The sequence below is a fragment of the Callorhinus ursinus genome, unplaced genomic scaffold, assembly GCF_003265705.2.
Source record: "Callorhinus ursinus isolate GAN/ISIS: 27379988/994484 unplaced genomic scaffold, GSC_fseal_2.0 scaffold3, whole genome shotgun sequence".
Lineage (NCBI taxonomy): Eukaryota > Metazoa > Chordata > Mammalia > Carnivora > Otariidae > Callorhinus > Callorhinus ursinus.
Window position 1 is genome coordinate 40,898,142 of NW_027397065.1, and position 16,146 is coordinate 40,914,287.

The window sequence follows — 16,146 nt, forward strand, 5'->3', positions numbered from 1 at the left end:
GTTTGGGTTTGGTGTGACTTGATTAGGGGCACAGCATTGTAGTAGAGGTCTAACTCATAGTTATTAGGATATAGGGTCTATGAATTACACTTAAATATTCAAATTCTCCCTTAATTTTAACCAACACAGCTTTCTCTTAACTCTGAATTATTCAAATTACTTCAAAATATGTAAGTACACACTTTGTCAGATTTTAAAATAAGCATATGCATCAGTGTGATTGTGTCTGTATGTTCCTTATAAAGTTAGCAGAATATTTCAAGCTCTAATCTAGTGGAATAAGGAAAGATGTATATTAAACTCAACCCATTCAACTCCACAAATTCTATTATACTTCTTTACATAATTTTAAAACTCTTTAAAATCTGACTTTTGCCTTCAGTAACACTAAGATATTGCAAAGTTAGTGAGAACATTAATTTATCCACGCAAGCATGCATGTTTCTATATGACCCTTTGATATCTAACTCTTCCACATTTTACAAGCATAGACATTCAAATGCTAAACTAAGATCTTTCAGCAAAAACAGGAATTAATTTTCCTGATGTCATACTCTCAATCTCTGTTGAAGGCCAATAATTCTGAGTACAAACCCAGAATTCTGAATCATTTTCTAAAATGTGCCTACAAATCTTAAATTACATTAAACCACAATCCTTTGCTCTCAAGAAGATACATTCATATGCTTTCTGTTCTGTCCACATCTTTGTCAAACCTAATTTCTCCCTGTTTTCAAGTTTCAGTTCAAGAGCTCTGTCTCCATGATTCTTTCTTCTGTCTTCCTTCAATTGTACAACAGATATTTATGGAGTGTCTACTCTGTGTCAGGCCCTGTACTAGTTGTTAAGGAAATGACAGTGAAGTTGGACTTTCATGACATTTTATCTGCATTCACTCTTCTTTAAGATTTGTTTATTTCAGAGAGAGAGAGAGAGTGCAGAGCAAGAGAGAGAGAGAGCATGAGCAGGGGGAGGGGCAGAAGGAGAGGGGTTGATCCCAGGACGCCAGGATCAGGGCCTGCGCCGAAGGCAGATGCTTAACCAACTGAGCCACCCAGGCACCCCTGTATTCACTCTTATAAAGGAGAAGCCCTCTCACCAAATATAAAAACCTTGTGGTAGGCTGTCTTAAAATGCATTTTAACCTAAAAATCTACAAAAGTACACTTTATCCACCACTTAAAAAAAATAGACCTAAAACTCTTTTTCTTTGAACAAGATTCTGCCAAATGTTTATCAATGTGTCACTTCACACATAAATAAACCTTAAATTTACAGACCATAAAACTAAATTCATCTACCTTAAAAATTTGAAGTGTAAAATTTGTTTTAATATCTCTTATTTTTATAATCATTCACAATTAGCTCACACCTAAATATATGACTTCATGTAATGTCTAATATATCATGAAAATAGTTTGACATTCATTAACATATTTGGGCAGAAACACAACTCTGGCTAAGTATTAAATTCGGCAGAATTATATGGACATGTAATAGAGCAACCCATGAGCTTCAAGTGTTCAGATTGCCAAGGACAACAGAGAGAATGGAAAAAAGTAGCTCTGCGGACTAGTTTGAAGTGATTTAAACAAGGAGAGTAAACAGTTCCTCTATAGTTTTATAATTATTAGAATAACGAACATAATTAAATTTTCAGCTTCTTGACAGTGAGATTATGGTCTCACGTAATTTTGAACCTAATATCCCTCAATAAAATGTTTTGTTTACCATATGTGCTCAGGAAATACCAAATGAATAATGGACAAAGTAACTAACTGAACTTGTATCATACTGTACAAATGATCCTATAGAAGTATATAGTGCTTTGAATTACAAAGCCATTTTTGTATACTTTAATCTCATTTACTTATTAGAGATATTCTGTATGGTTGACTAAATAGAATATTTTAGTCCTTATTTATAGGCATGGAGACTGTGGCTCAGATAGGCTAGGAAACTTGCCCAAGTCCGTGCAGCCTGCAGAGATGGTGCCAGAGCTCAGGTTATCTGACTCCTCTTCCAGAATTCACCCAAGTGAACGCACTAGTAATGCACTAGAAAGATGCATTATTCAAGTGAAAGCTACAGTCTGGAGCTCTGACTGCAACTTCCTAATACATATCACCACTATACAGAGAATTCTAGTAGATATGATGTCACATTTAGACATGGAATTGCAATTCTAGGGCTATGGGTCTCAAAGAGATCTTGATACTCTTCTTGCTATGATCTATTATATTCTCCTCAGCCACAAAAAGGAATCCTGAGGGACTAAGTGCGAGCTGAAAGATTAGATACAACATCAAAGGACTATCATATCTGGAGCTGCAGACAGATCAGATTTTTATGGTTGCCAAGTTCATGACTGGTATTCACATGGGCCAAAAATTTAATGTAAAAGACAAGGAAAGGCAGATAGAAACCATACAGCATTTCACTCAGCATTAAGCCAGCATAGCTACTGAAATACCACACTGGCTGATGTGTTAGCAATGGCTCCCCAAGAAAACTCCAGTTCTCAGCGTGCTGTGCTGGCAGTTACCCTCTGCATACACCTCTTTCCCACCAGCCTCTGTTTGGGAGGCACTGCGCATCGTAGGCATGGGGGCAAGCATCCCCGACCGCCAGAAGGAGGGGTGAGTGGAGATAGGAACCTCACTAATTTAAGCCCCTGGAGCACTCACAATTAAGAATTACAATAGCTCTTAAACGAGATAATGACTGTACTGGTACTTTCAAATTATATTCCAAACACATACTAAGGTATTTTAAGAATTTGAGATATTTTTAGGATAATGGTTTCTTCATTTGGGGTGGGTGGGAAACTAAGGATGACATGCTATTGAGGCATGTAAGTAAGCATCAATGTGCTCTGATGTAGTAAAAAGCATGGATTGTTGTGTGTGATAGTTCAGTCACGTCACATAGAGGTTCGTGTAAAAATTACTTAAAATTCAGTTAGATCCAGCTCATTGTCAAGCCCTTGGACTGTGGGCTGCTAAAGGGCAAGGACCATGCCTAATTTATCATCTTGAACCATATTAATGGTGCTCAGAGCACAGGAGGTCCTGAATATATAACCAACACACAGAACTTAGCTGACCTCAAAGAGAGGAACTAACCAGAACTGAAAAGGAGCTACCTCTGGGTGGAGGTTAACAGCATCACACAGATCATGCACACGGGTAGACTGTGCGGTCTCAACTGAGTCTGAATCCCAGCTCTTCCACTCACTAGCTGTGAGACCTTTGTAAGTTACTTAACCTTTCTGAGCCTCAATTTTTCCATTCATAAAATGGCTGTATTAATATATCCACTGCATTCAGTAATTGAGAGAGTTAAATAACACTGGTACTAGGAATCAATTATTTCAATAGCAAAAAAAAAAAAAAAAAGTCTTTTTAGATTTTTTTTTTTTAACTTTTCCCCCAAAAATGAAGTACAGTTTCTATAAAGGATTGAACATCCTGGGCCAATTCAAAACAACACGAAACAGTAAAGAAACCATCTTTCTAGGCAATATGTTTTGAGTGGGTTTACCCACTAATTTGCATGAATATCTATATTTGCAAGAAACTCTATATCGAGTTTCTGACTATTCCTAGTGTTGGTGAAATTCACTAGTAAAGAGCCTTGAAGAAAAAAGGAAGTTGATACATTCAGGGGCCTGGCAGGTGACCTTTAACATTTTTTCTTTTCATCAGTTAGCACAGGGTGAGGTATGCTACTGAGAAGCTAAAGCAGCACTGTTGAACTTGCCTTTGGCAAAATCTACTAGCATTTTTTGGCAAGTGCCCCCGAGGCATGCTGGTCTCAGTTTACATTGATTTCTAAAGTAAATTTCAACTACAGAATTAGCTTTCCTTTTTCTCTCTATCTCCTACCCCTCCCTAAAAGTATTCTAGGTAATTCTACAGAGCAGATTGTTTAAGAACCTGGGATATGTGGCCTTTTCAATCTGATTTCAAATCCCCTATTTCTCTTACTGGCTAAGGGATTGGACTGGTTACCTAACTTCCCTGAGTTACGGTTTTCTTATCTCTGAAAGCAGGGTAGTAATCATATCTACTTGGAGGCTTTTATGGCAATTAAAAGAGAAATGTCATAGAAATTGCCATGGGCAGTTTGTTGGATGTAGTATGTTTTCAATAAATAAGTCATGTTATTAATTATCACACTGGATAACTGTGATGTCTTAAAATAAACAGCAATTATCCCAAGAGAAATGTTCAATGAGGATACCAGTCTTTAAGAAGAAATAAGCTTCTGTCTTTCTTAGTCCCAAACAGAATGGAGACTAGCACTAAAGCTGAATTTTGTCATTTTTCTTGCATCCACACTTAGAGTCAAGAGACCATATTGATAGGGCACCTGGGTGGCTCAGTCACTAAGCATCTTTGCCTTCGGCTCAGGTCATGATCCCAGGGTCCTGGGATCTAGCCCCGCATCGCATCGAGCCCACATGGGGCTCCCTGCTCCGTGGGAAGCCTGTTCTCCCTCTCCCACTCCCCCTCTCTCACCGTGTCTGTCAAAAAAATAAATAAAATCTTAAAAAAAAGAGACTGCATTGAATGTTTTGAAAGGAAAAAGTAATTCTTTTGAAATGTTTCTAAATTTCTACATGAAGTTTAATTTCAAAAATGTTTACCGTCTTACATTCCCCATCTAAAAGTTTTACTTTTGATCCCCAGAAAAGTGAAAACACTGAACTTAGCCTGCTTGGCCATCTCGCAAACCCCCAGCAACTCCAAGATTGTCAAATGCGGCAGGTCTCTTATTGACTTTAGGTGAAAATGCATTAATCCTAGGAAACAGCTAAATTCCATTTTTCCTGTGTCTTCCACTGAGTATAACTTTCATTACCCTTTCATTTCTACATTTAGCCTTGATCTCTTAATAGCAGGTTCCCCCTAGCGTAGTCAAAAAAAAAAAAAAAAAAGGAAAAAGAAAAGAAAGAAAGAAAGAAAAGAATTTTGCCTTTAATAATACTGAATTTTGATCAGCTTGTCATCCTCATTAAGTCCTGATGACAAAATCTGATCACAGGGACCCAGAAGTGAGAAGCAGGAACTTGAGTCACACTCCCAGCCTTGCTCCGTCTGGAGCTGAGATCAATGATTCATTTTTTTTTTTAATGTTTTGGGTTCCTTACTGGCACAGAGATTTATACACCTTTAAGCCTTACCTTCAAGCCGTGACTTTGGAACTTCAGATCTAGAGGGAGCCTTAGAGGTAATTGTTAAAGTAATGACGATGATGCTTTGGATATGTGCTGCACTCCCAACATGTTACAAAGCATTTCCCCGTCCATTATCTCCTTTGATTCTCCCCATACCTCTCTGAGAAAGGACTCCTGATAAAGCCATGCACACCTTACTGACAGAAACTAGGGCAAAAAGGGATAAAAGGATTTGATCACGGGAATGCAGCAAGTTAGAGGCAAGCCTGCTAGTGGAACCTGGGTTTTAAGATTCTTATTCCAATTTTTCTGTCCCCACTCCATGATATTCCAACTAAGAATGTACAGTTATAACCACTATCAGCAATGCTAAGCCACATGTGACTTATTCCTCAGCACTGACTGCAACATCTTCCAGCCCATATAGAAGTAGAAATCACTCATCTGGTCAACTCAGTCATTCTCTCCCTCTTCATTTTTTATTTTTCTTCATTTTATTTTACCTCAATATCTGATGCAAGGGAAAGGACCTGTCTGTAAACTTTTGAGTTATAGAACTTTACAGAGACTTGAGAGAGGTCTGCTGCAATGAAATCTGGAAACTCATTATTAGATGCTTCATTTCTTGTGAAACTAGTTAGGAGAGCTTGCACTAGCCATTTCACTTCCCTGGGCTTTATTATTATATTTTTAATCTGGGAAATAAGGGCCCTTGACTAGTCAAGTCTGAAGTCTCTTTGACTTGCAGGTTTTTGACTTTATTACATAACCGCAGCATTGAGTATCCTTAGTAGTGTGGAATGGAAAAATAATGAACTGCTCCAACACATCTAGCAAATGTGTGTGTGTGTGTGTGTGTGTGAGTGAGAGACAGACAGAGAGAGAGAGAGAGAGAGAGAGAGCCCAAGCTGGTCATGGTCAATAAACAAGTCAACTTAATATCCCTTTCCCAAATCCTTCCAAAGTCACTTTATGGGACAGCTATTTAAAGAGTATTCCCAGGCGCCTGGGTGGCTCAGTTGGTTAAGTGACTGCCTTCGGCTCAGGTCATGATCCTGGAGTCCTGGGATCTAGTCCCAAGTTGGGCTCCCTGCTCAGCGGGAGTCTGCTTCTCCCTCTGACCCTTCCCCCTCTCATTCTCTCTCTCTCTCTCTGTCATTCTCTCTCAAAAATAAATAAAATTTAAAAAAATTAAAAAAAAAGAGTATTCCCACGCACACATCTGCCCTTTTTGGACAAATTTCAGCTTTCTTCTCCTTTTTTTAGTCTAAATGTAAGGTTACAAAGCAAGCAGAAGTGAATCACTTCATCAATTACTATCTTCTATGAACTTTCAATTAATTATAAATCACTTTTCCTTTCTCAGAGTCATTAAATATGCCTGAAATCTTCACACACATGCATGTGTGCGTGTATTTTAATTTCACGGGTTAGGGAAAAGAACGAGAAAGAAGGGCAAATACAATTATATTATGATCACATTGTCATCTATTTCCAAAGCTTTTCACAATTTCCTAAGCATTTTCAGATACTCATAGCAACTGTGGTAGGGAAATTGTAATTCTTCCATTTTACAGATAAAGTGAGGTCTGAGAGTTAAATGATTTGCCCAGATGTATACATCTATTAATAAGGTCAGCTAGGACTTAAGGCCAGCTCATCTCACCCCTAGCCAAGTATTCTTTCCTTTCAAATTTTACTAAAAGTCCTGTCTTACTAATATACTACACATGTAATTTTTATCCATAATTTTATTTTGAGTCATAGATAATTCTTCTAGTAATAGAAAGCATTTTAACTAGCCTTGTTCAAGATGCTTCTGTTACTTCCTCATTCTTATCTTTGTAAAAGAAAACTGACTCTAACTTGCTATGTCTAGTTATCAGCACTCTAAATTTTGCCATTGACTTGAACAACACAACGTATTAGATTGTTATGGTTTCCCAGTGGCATGAAGTCTCTTGAAAACATGTGTTCTTTATTGTGTAACACACACACACACACACACACACAATCTGTTCATGTGAATAGCTTTTTTCCTTAATGAAAAGAAAATCATTATTTCCTACAAATGAGACCCAACAAAAATGCTATGCCTCAGTCTCAGAGCACAGGTTCAAATCCTGGCTCTGCCCCTTACCAGCTATATGATCATGGAATTAAAAATACTATCTACTTTTTAAAGTTGTTGCAGGTTTATATAAATAAACCTTGTAAAACACTTAGCACTGTGGCTGACATACATAAAATGTCCAAGAAAAGCTGACTTTAGCATCTCATCTTCATCTTCATCCTCACCACCATCAGCACCACCACCACCACCATCAACTCATCATTATCAACACCATTTATCTGTGTATAGGTTAATCGTAGCAGATCTTTAAGACCAAAATATCTCCTACTACTAACTTATTCAGCATCGGCCAATGAAATGAAAATTCCTTTTTATATTAGCTTAATCTTAGGCAAGTGGCCAGAAGGGAGTGGGAGATTGGAGACACAGATGCCTGTTGATTAGTTCTAATTCTATTAATAACTAGCCATGCAAAAATGTTTAAAATCATTGGTAGCAGTATACTTTCACGTACTTCACCTATAAAACAGAGGGACAGAATTAATTTTAAGAATGTTTCATAGAGGAAAGGGTTAAAATTATAGCTAATTATTAAGATTAAATAAAAGAAAGGATTTAAATTTTACTTGAAACTAATCTATTTATACTCTTTTCTTACACAAGACTATTAGAGACATTTTTTTTTCTCATGAAAAAGTAACAGCAATCAAGACAGTCTAACCTTTTCATTATTTTGTGGCCTTTCTTTATTAAATCATGTTCAATTACTTCCTCCTAGTGACAAGAGGATGATGTTGGTTTATTGTTTCTTAGAAGTTACACTACCTAATATCTGTAAAATTTAATTTAGTACGGGACCGATATTTACAGACTTGTTTTTCAATGTAATTAATAAAGCTGTCCCAGAAGTATATCAGGGAAAATCTTGCCCATGTTTATAAAATGTGACAGTTCCTATCACCCTACAATCATTTTCATGTTAATATTCTGTCTTTTCATCTGCTCCTTCTGAAGCCAATTTTACATAAATAGGAAATCATGGCTATAGGTCATTGACAAAGAAGCAGCTTGACCCAAAACAGTCTCTTTTGAAGAGAATAAATCTCAGTCAGAGACATTATAATGACTGGTTTCTGTTTTCTTTGAGAGTAAGTCATTCCTTTCCCTTGCTAGTGGTGTTTTTTCCTGACCTGTTATCTCAAGCTATACCTCTTTACTTGGCCAGGTAGATGGGCCATGTACACCATAAAGGATTATACTAATGGTAAATTTTGATTATGATTTTGCAGTTCCAAATATTGTATCTTTTCCTACCAAGTCCATCCCTACAGAGGCCTTTCCCAGTGGCCCCTTGGTAAGAGAAGCATGCATCCCACCCCATGGGCAACAGGCTTCTCTATGTGACTTTGCTTTGGCAAAAGGAATGTGAGCCAAATGACTTATGCCTATCAAAGCAGAAACTTTAAGGATCATTTTATTCTTCTATTATTTCTCCCTCAGCCATGAGAATAGCATGACATGGAATGCAATATAATTTTTATTGAGTTTTAAGTCACTGATACTTAAGGGCTCTTTGCTACCATAGCATAGCCTAGCTTAAACTGACTAAGACAGTCATATTCTGCCGTACCAGTAGGCAACTAGCTTTAGATAGACAGAAGATAGCTGGAGAGATAGCTAGACAGCAAGGTGGACAGATGCCATCACAATAAAGAGAAAACAAATTACATAGCAGATAAAGAAATATGGCCAGGAGCAAATCTTTCTGCAAACACAAATTCAGAAACAGTCCTGATATTTGAGTCACCACTGTATTAGAAAATGAGCGTGTCAGGACCCATGAGTGCCTGTTTGGTGACTTACTCTATGATCTTGGACAAGGCCTTTACCCTCTCTAGATACTTTTCTATGAGACTGGTTGTACATCATCTTACCTGGAAAATGAATATCGCACTATAGAAATACTGTGAAAAGTGAATGAGATGATTCATATATAAAGAGCTTACAAATGCTAGTACATCACATTATTATTGTAGAGGTGGTAGATCAGTACTATTTTAATGGACTGCCAGTTCTCAAGACTATCCATCAGCCAAATTTATATAATTAAGCTATTAAAAATAAAATAAATTGAGGTCATACTATGCACCCTTGATTACAAGTGTTCTTTCTATTTGAGGATACAAAGTGTCTGTTCTTCCTCCTCTCTGAAAGCCATGTCAAAGCCACTGTCCTATCTTTGCCCTCTCCTAATTTCTCATTCAGTATAAATGCAGTTAGCATCCACCCTCATTCCTCACACCCACCAAGGGCCTATTTTTCCCATGCCAAATTCATTTTTTCAGACCTTAACTAATTAACCAACCATCTCTATGGCAACACTCTGGGCCTCTTGCCCCCACAGTCACCACCAAAGTTCTCTATACACGACAGATAAAATCGATCTGTTAATTTCTAAATTTTATAGAATAAGAACACATGAGGAAGTTTCTGTTAGGAACCTGTGGGGACATAGAAAACCTAACTGCCCACCAGAAGTTTGCTTTATAACAAAGCTGCCAGGTATCAGGAAATATAACACAGCATTTTAGAGGTGAAAGGAGCTTCAAATTCAATCTAGTCTGAATTTTTTTTTGAGACAAAGAAATCAAGGGTCAAATCAAAATATGACTTGCTCAAGGTCATTCAACTATATGGTAGCATCACCACAAAGGCAACTCTTAAGTAGCAGTCAGTTTTTGCTCTATATCCAGCTGTCTCACCTCAGCAAAGAAAATAAAGACAGAGCTTTATTGCAGAGCAATAATTATATCAATCTTCAGAAAAGTACAACAGGAAAAAGTGTCAATTGGCTATGCAAGACTACTAATCTGTAATGTGCAGGAAAATTGCAACAAAGCTTTTGACTGCTTAGATGTGAGCTAAAAAGGACAAATACAAACAAGACTAGATGCACAGATGTATGCATATATAACTTCACCATTTTATGTTTATTGAAAATCCATCTTCCATGAAAGTGGATCATAGAGATAAACTGAGTAAACTTAAAATCGATTGGCCCTGCATATGTTAGATATTTATGACAAATAAACCCAGCTGTAGAATGTAAAAAAAGCAAGTGAAACGTAGGTTGGCCAGGTTCTGGCACTTCCCTGCAACTCACTATTTTCAAGCAAACCTTAGTTGAGCAATAGTTTTCACATATTTCTTTTTGCCTATAAAAAAGTAAAAAAAATAAATAAATGTATTCATTTCTACACATACATATGTGCTCTCATTTGGGGATTATCTTTCATTTTCCCCAATTTTCCTCAAAGATATAGATACACTTAGTTTTTCAAAAATAAGGAAACAGTAATTCACAAAGAAAAACATACAACCCCCAAAATACATCAGGAAGTGGTAGGAACTTTGGTAAATTGGAGATTATGTGCCTCACCTATTCAGAAATGTCATAATTCAGTTCTACCCAATCATTTTCAAATACGAATGAAGACCCAGATGTTTAAGATGTAAAGATGTTTAAGATTTTCATATGGAAATTTTCAATTGTACAATGTTGACTAAAATAAAATTAAACTCATCCATGTCTAATGACCCATGCTCTACGCTGAGGTTGGACAACTGGCTCCCCAGTTACAACCACTGATTTTACCTCTTCAGAGTAATTCCCTATAAGTAAAATTAAAATTGGGCTTGATCTTCAAGAGTTAGCCCTAAAATTTTATTTTTCTGTCAATCTATTTTCACTCTCAGTCATGGAGACTGGTAACAAGAAATCACCAGCTCAGAAAGTGTAATCATTAGGTGGTTATAATTCATATTCATGATTACATTGTCTCTTTAACAAGGAGCTATTACACAGCTCATGAATTACACATTGTCTTTTATGTTACATAGCTCTTCACTACTTAGCGATCAAAATCAAGGTGTCCGGTGCTGTAAGTCATTTGAACGTAAGCATACCAGAAATCATGTTTGGAAACTATTCCAGTAAACTTAGTTGTCCCAGCTGAAGCTTTCATCTTCTCAGCAATGTCACTTATTTATTGTACTTCAGTGTTCTTACAGAGCTGACAGAGAAGCATTACAGACAACACAATTAGGTTTGTGATGGGAGAACTGTAATTTTAAGAAAATGCTATTTTTTAGTATTTCTTTTTGTCATTATTCTGAGATATGCAGCAAGGGGAAGTTAATTCAGGGGTAGACAAATTGGAAGACAAATATGAAAAATTAAACATTTACGATGTGACTCATATGCTAATGAGAAGCACTGTCAATTTCTTAAACAGCAGTTATGGAGATATCCATATAAAAAGTAAACAAAAACTAATTAAGTCATGTTTAACATATTTGTCAATTCTCGTTTCCTTGGGCTCTTCTGCCCTTCAGGAATGGATTAGTAACACTAGCTGTTCTTGCTTTTTTCTAAATGAGTTAGATTATATGAGATACAGGTGAGAATGGTAAACAAATTCTCCCCAGCTTGTATGCCCAGCAAATTTCTTTTCTGGACTGTTATGCACTGCAATGTGCTGTGACCTTCATAATAACTTGCTTTTGAAAAAAAAAAAAGTTAATTAAAAAAAATACTTCTCATTGCTGTTTGCTTCCCTTTTCATTCCCTGACAAGCTTAAATTTGCATATCTGCCACACCGAATAGCATTATTTTCTGCAAATGCAAAAATAAGGTGAAGAAATTATTCAATTGCATCAAACAGAGTGAAAGGAACTGTCAATGAGTTTGTGTGTAGAGCATGATGTCTGTCGATTCAGTCTCTATTATCTCACATTTTTATATTTTTAAAAATTATTTAATGTTTTACATTTATTTGGGGCAGCAGCTCGACAGGAGGGCTCCATTAGTCATATCAGCCACATGGATGAATGTGTCTTTTAAATATAGCAAAATAGGATTTTCAATTGAATTAGGAAACACCAAAGACTTGGATAAAAATTAACATCTTGACCTGGTTTGTTTTGATAGACCGTCAAAATAAGGTATTAATCTCCAAAATTACTGTAAACAGTCATACAAACCTTTTATTAGGTTTTCTTTCTGATGAGAGTTTTGTGTGAGGAACAAATTTATACACATGAACTGGATCTGACAGTTTTTTAATTAAGGCCATATTTGGATGGTGACGGATAGGTCCATTTAGCAAGTGAATAGTATTATCTCATAGGCAATAACTGTTTTTGGAAAAGGAAATGGAGGGGCGCCTGGGTGGCTCAGTCGTTAAGTGTCTGCCTTTGGCTCAGGTCATGATCCCAGGGTCCCCAGGATCCCCAGGGTCCTGGGATCGAGCCCCACATCGGGCTCCCTGCTTGGCGGGAAGCCTGCTTCTCCCTCTCCCACTCCCCCTGCTCGTGTTCCCTCTCTCGCTGTGTCTCTGTCAAATAAATAAAAATCTTAAAAAAAAAGGAAAGGGATATCACTGATAAATTCTCACTTGTTATTGTTATATATAAATATAATTGCTCTTCCTACAGGCTAACATTTTGTTGATGCATGTATAGGGTTATATTAAGTGATACTACTTCATTGCATTGTGTAATATTACCTATTATCAAGCTTAAGAATTAACTTTTTGTTTTATTTATTTCTTTACCTAATATGTTTATGAGAAGCAATTTGGTATCTGGGGGTGCCTGAGTGGCTCAGTTGTTAAGCATTTGCCTTCGGCTCAGGTCATGATCCCAGCGTCCTGTGATCGAGCCCCGCATCGGGCTCCCTGCTCGGCGGGAAGCCTGCTTCTCCCTCTCCCACTCCCCCTGCTTGTGTTCCCTCTCTCACTGTGTCTCTCTCTGTCAAATATATCAATAAATCTTTAAACAAAATTTTGGTATCTGAATAAATAACCCTACTTTATTGACTATCCTTGAACAAATTACTTAGCCCCTCTAAACTTAAGTTGCTTCATCTGTCAAACCTCAAAAGAATGTATTTCTCAGAGACTTATTGTGAAAAATAAAATGAGATCATGCATGTTGCACCACCCTAGAAAGCCATAAAACCCACTGTCCCTTCCTAGCACACAACTGAGCTACATTTTCCAGCCTCATTTTATCTCCATGGGAACATACAACATTCTTGCCAATGGAATATAAGCAGAAACAAAGCATGTCACCTTGAAGCCAAACAATTTTCCTTAGATTTCATACGACTTCTCTATGCAACCTCTCTGTGTCTCTCAAGCCCTATCTCCCCACTAGGTAATGTCAGAGCAACCTTGGAATTTAAAAAACTGATGTGGGATTTTTAAATGAAATATATAAATATTCCAGTATCACAACTGAAAGAAAGTAACACATAGAATCTTGGGTTAACATTATATATAACATCATATATCACTAAAAACAAATATATGGGTGGGACTGTCATTCCTTTTAAATTAAAAATCTAAAGGAGTTTGTTTTTGCATTTGACTTGCTTTGAAAACATACTGAAAACTTGATGAAGGAAAACATTAATTTATAAAGAAAGTTGCTCCTACATTAGGACATCCATAGTGTAACTGTGGTTACACCAGAGGTTCTAGGTAGATCTAAGGACTTCAAAGAAGCATCTAGTCAAGAGCATTCATTTTATAAACAAGGAATTTTCATCCCAGAGAAGGCAAATGACTTCCCCATGGCTACTCCTGGCACAGCTCTCTTTATGTTATTCATACATTTTCTTCTCTCAAAACCAAACTTAATTTTTTTTCTAAATTGAAGCTTAAAAATAAAATAAAAATCAATTATTGTGAAGTCTTCCGCTGATTTAAGACATTGCATTGCTTCAAGTAGTTTGAAAGTTTATTATTGACGAAAATGAACTCACAACTTACTTCGACTCCAAAGTCACAGGAGACTGTGGGACGAATGTGCAGTTGTTTATTTCTCTCCTCACACCTAGGTTTAATATTTTTTGTTTCAACTTCAGTGAAAAAAAAATTACTGTTAACTTGTTTGTTTGTTTTTTTTTCCTTTTTCTTTCCCTTAAAATAGTTTACCTCCATGCTGAGTAAAGTTTTAAAGCATCTCCCTGGTTTGCCAAAGACATCTAAACTAAAACACAGTCTGGAAGGTAGGATCTATTTCTTTTTTCTGTTTGGAGAATTATTTGACCAGTACATATAAACTGATATACGTAGAGAAGGTTGGAGTTGAGCCTGGTATCAAATAAGGAATATAGAATACAAAGACATGAAGTAAGTACAACCTACCCAGAAAACCCCAGGGCGGTTAAGGGTACCATGGGAGAACCGTGGGCAAGGTTTAAAGATGTAGGGTAGATTATAAATATTTTAGAAATCAAGCAATGAACATGAACTTTATCCACAGAGCTAGTATTTCTAAAACTGCAGTCTGCCCGGTACTATTGGAAAGTAAGGTAAATTTAGTGGTGTGTGGGCTTTTTATTTTAATATTTGTGTATTTCTTATAATAGAAATCAGGAAACTATAACTAGCACATGGAATCCTAGCCTAAAAGGTGAGTTAAAGACAAAAAGAAAGTAAATAATATTTAATGTTCATGGGTTTACCAAAAACTTATGGGGATATTTCATGAAACACTGATGTTTGCACTCCTAAAGAAAATATGGAAGCTTTAAAGGTATTCTGACAGAGGAAGAATGTGATATATTCTTTTTGATTCAGGATGATGGCATTTGGATCATAGGTTCTCCTACGAAACTTATTTGCCCATTTTCCTAGCCCACATTTCAGGATGAGAACATGAAGGAACAAAGTTCTGCTTGATACTAAAAATCATGTAGATAATTTGGTGAACTGGCAATGGCAACATGATCAGAAAGAGCAAAGTCTTCTACTTGGGAGTAAACAATGAGCAATGGGAATATACATAATAGAATTCTGCATTGCTTATTAAATGGAGAGAAATTTTACAGTTTTATCAATATAATTGTCACAAGCAATCAATTCTACAATTGCTACTAATCAACAACTCTAAGCAAGCCACCATCCTAATATCATGGATACAAATATGATTAAAACAAGGCTTCTGTCGTGAAATTTGTAATTTATTGGAATGAGGGGGCAGAAATAAAAAATGCCTAAGCAACACAAGGCAGAAATTATGTTTTTATAAGGTGGGTGAAAATGCTCCGAGGAAGAGTTAATGAAATAATGATGATAATAATAATAAGTATTAATAATAATGCCTTCCAATTACAGAGTCCTTTCTATGTTCCAGGCAAAATTTTAAGCATTTTTAATGGAGTATCTTACTTAATCCTCAGAGCAACCCTGCAACACTGGTGACATTGAGCTTAGATATATTAAATAATAATACAAGCCAATATTCAAACTTGAGCTGTCTGACTCCAAGAGGACACATAATTTAATAATTGCTCCAAATTGTTTTGATGGTAAGGTAAGTAAAGGCCTCATTGAAGAAGTGCTGTGCTTTTCAGCCTTAAAGACATAAAGAAGGTAGGGATGAGTTGAGAAGCCATTCAAAAGAGAAAGACTAAGATTCTGTTTGTTTATAGGATTGGCTTGTTATATTCAAGAAAACATAGATGGATTAATTCTGTCATCAGATAGGAAATTATGGAAAACAAAGCTGGAAGGTTCCTGAGGTCAGGTGCTTGCATATTAGGAACAGTAGCTTGTGCTAACTGACCTACTAAATTCTTGAAACATGGTGACAGTCGTGTGTCCAGAAGACCCACTGGGCCACAGTGGGAATAAAATAGTGTAATAATTAAGAGCATGAGTCTAGGAACAAGCCATGTGAACTTACAGTCCTGCAGTAAATGAGCCTCTAGAAGTCTGTTTCCTCATCCACAACGACATCTTGGGTATTGATGTGTAGTAAATAGGACCACGGTTATGAGAATTCAAGTAGGTTGTTTAGATAAAGGTTTGCTACAGT

General features: G+C 36.6%; 1 protein-coding gene across 4 annotated transcripts in view; it reads right to left on the reverse strand.

Annotated features, from left to right (window-relative positions):
- GABRG2 (gamma-aminobutyric acid type A receptor subunit gamma2) overlaps positions 1–16,146 on the reverse strand; it is a 101,171-nt gene that overhangs the window by 43,652 nt on the left and 41,373 nt on the right. The window lies entirely within an intron of this gene.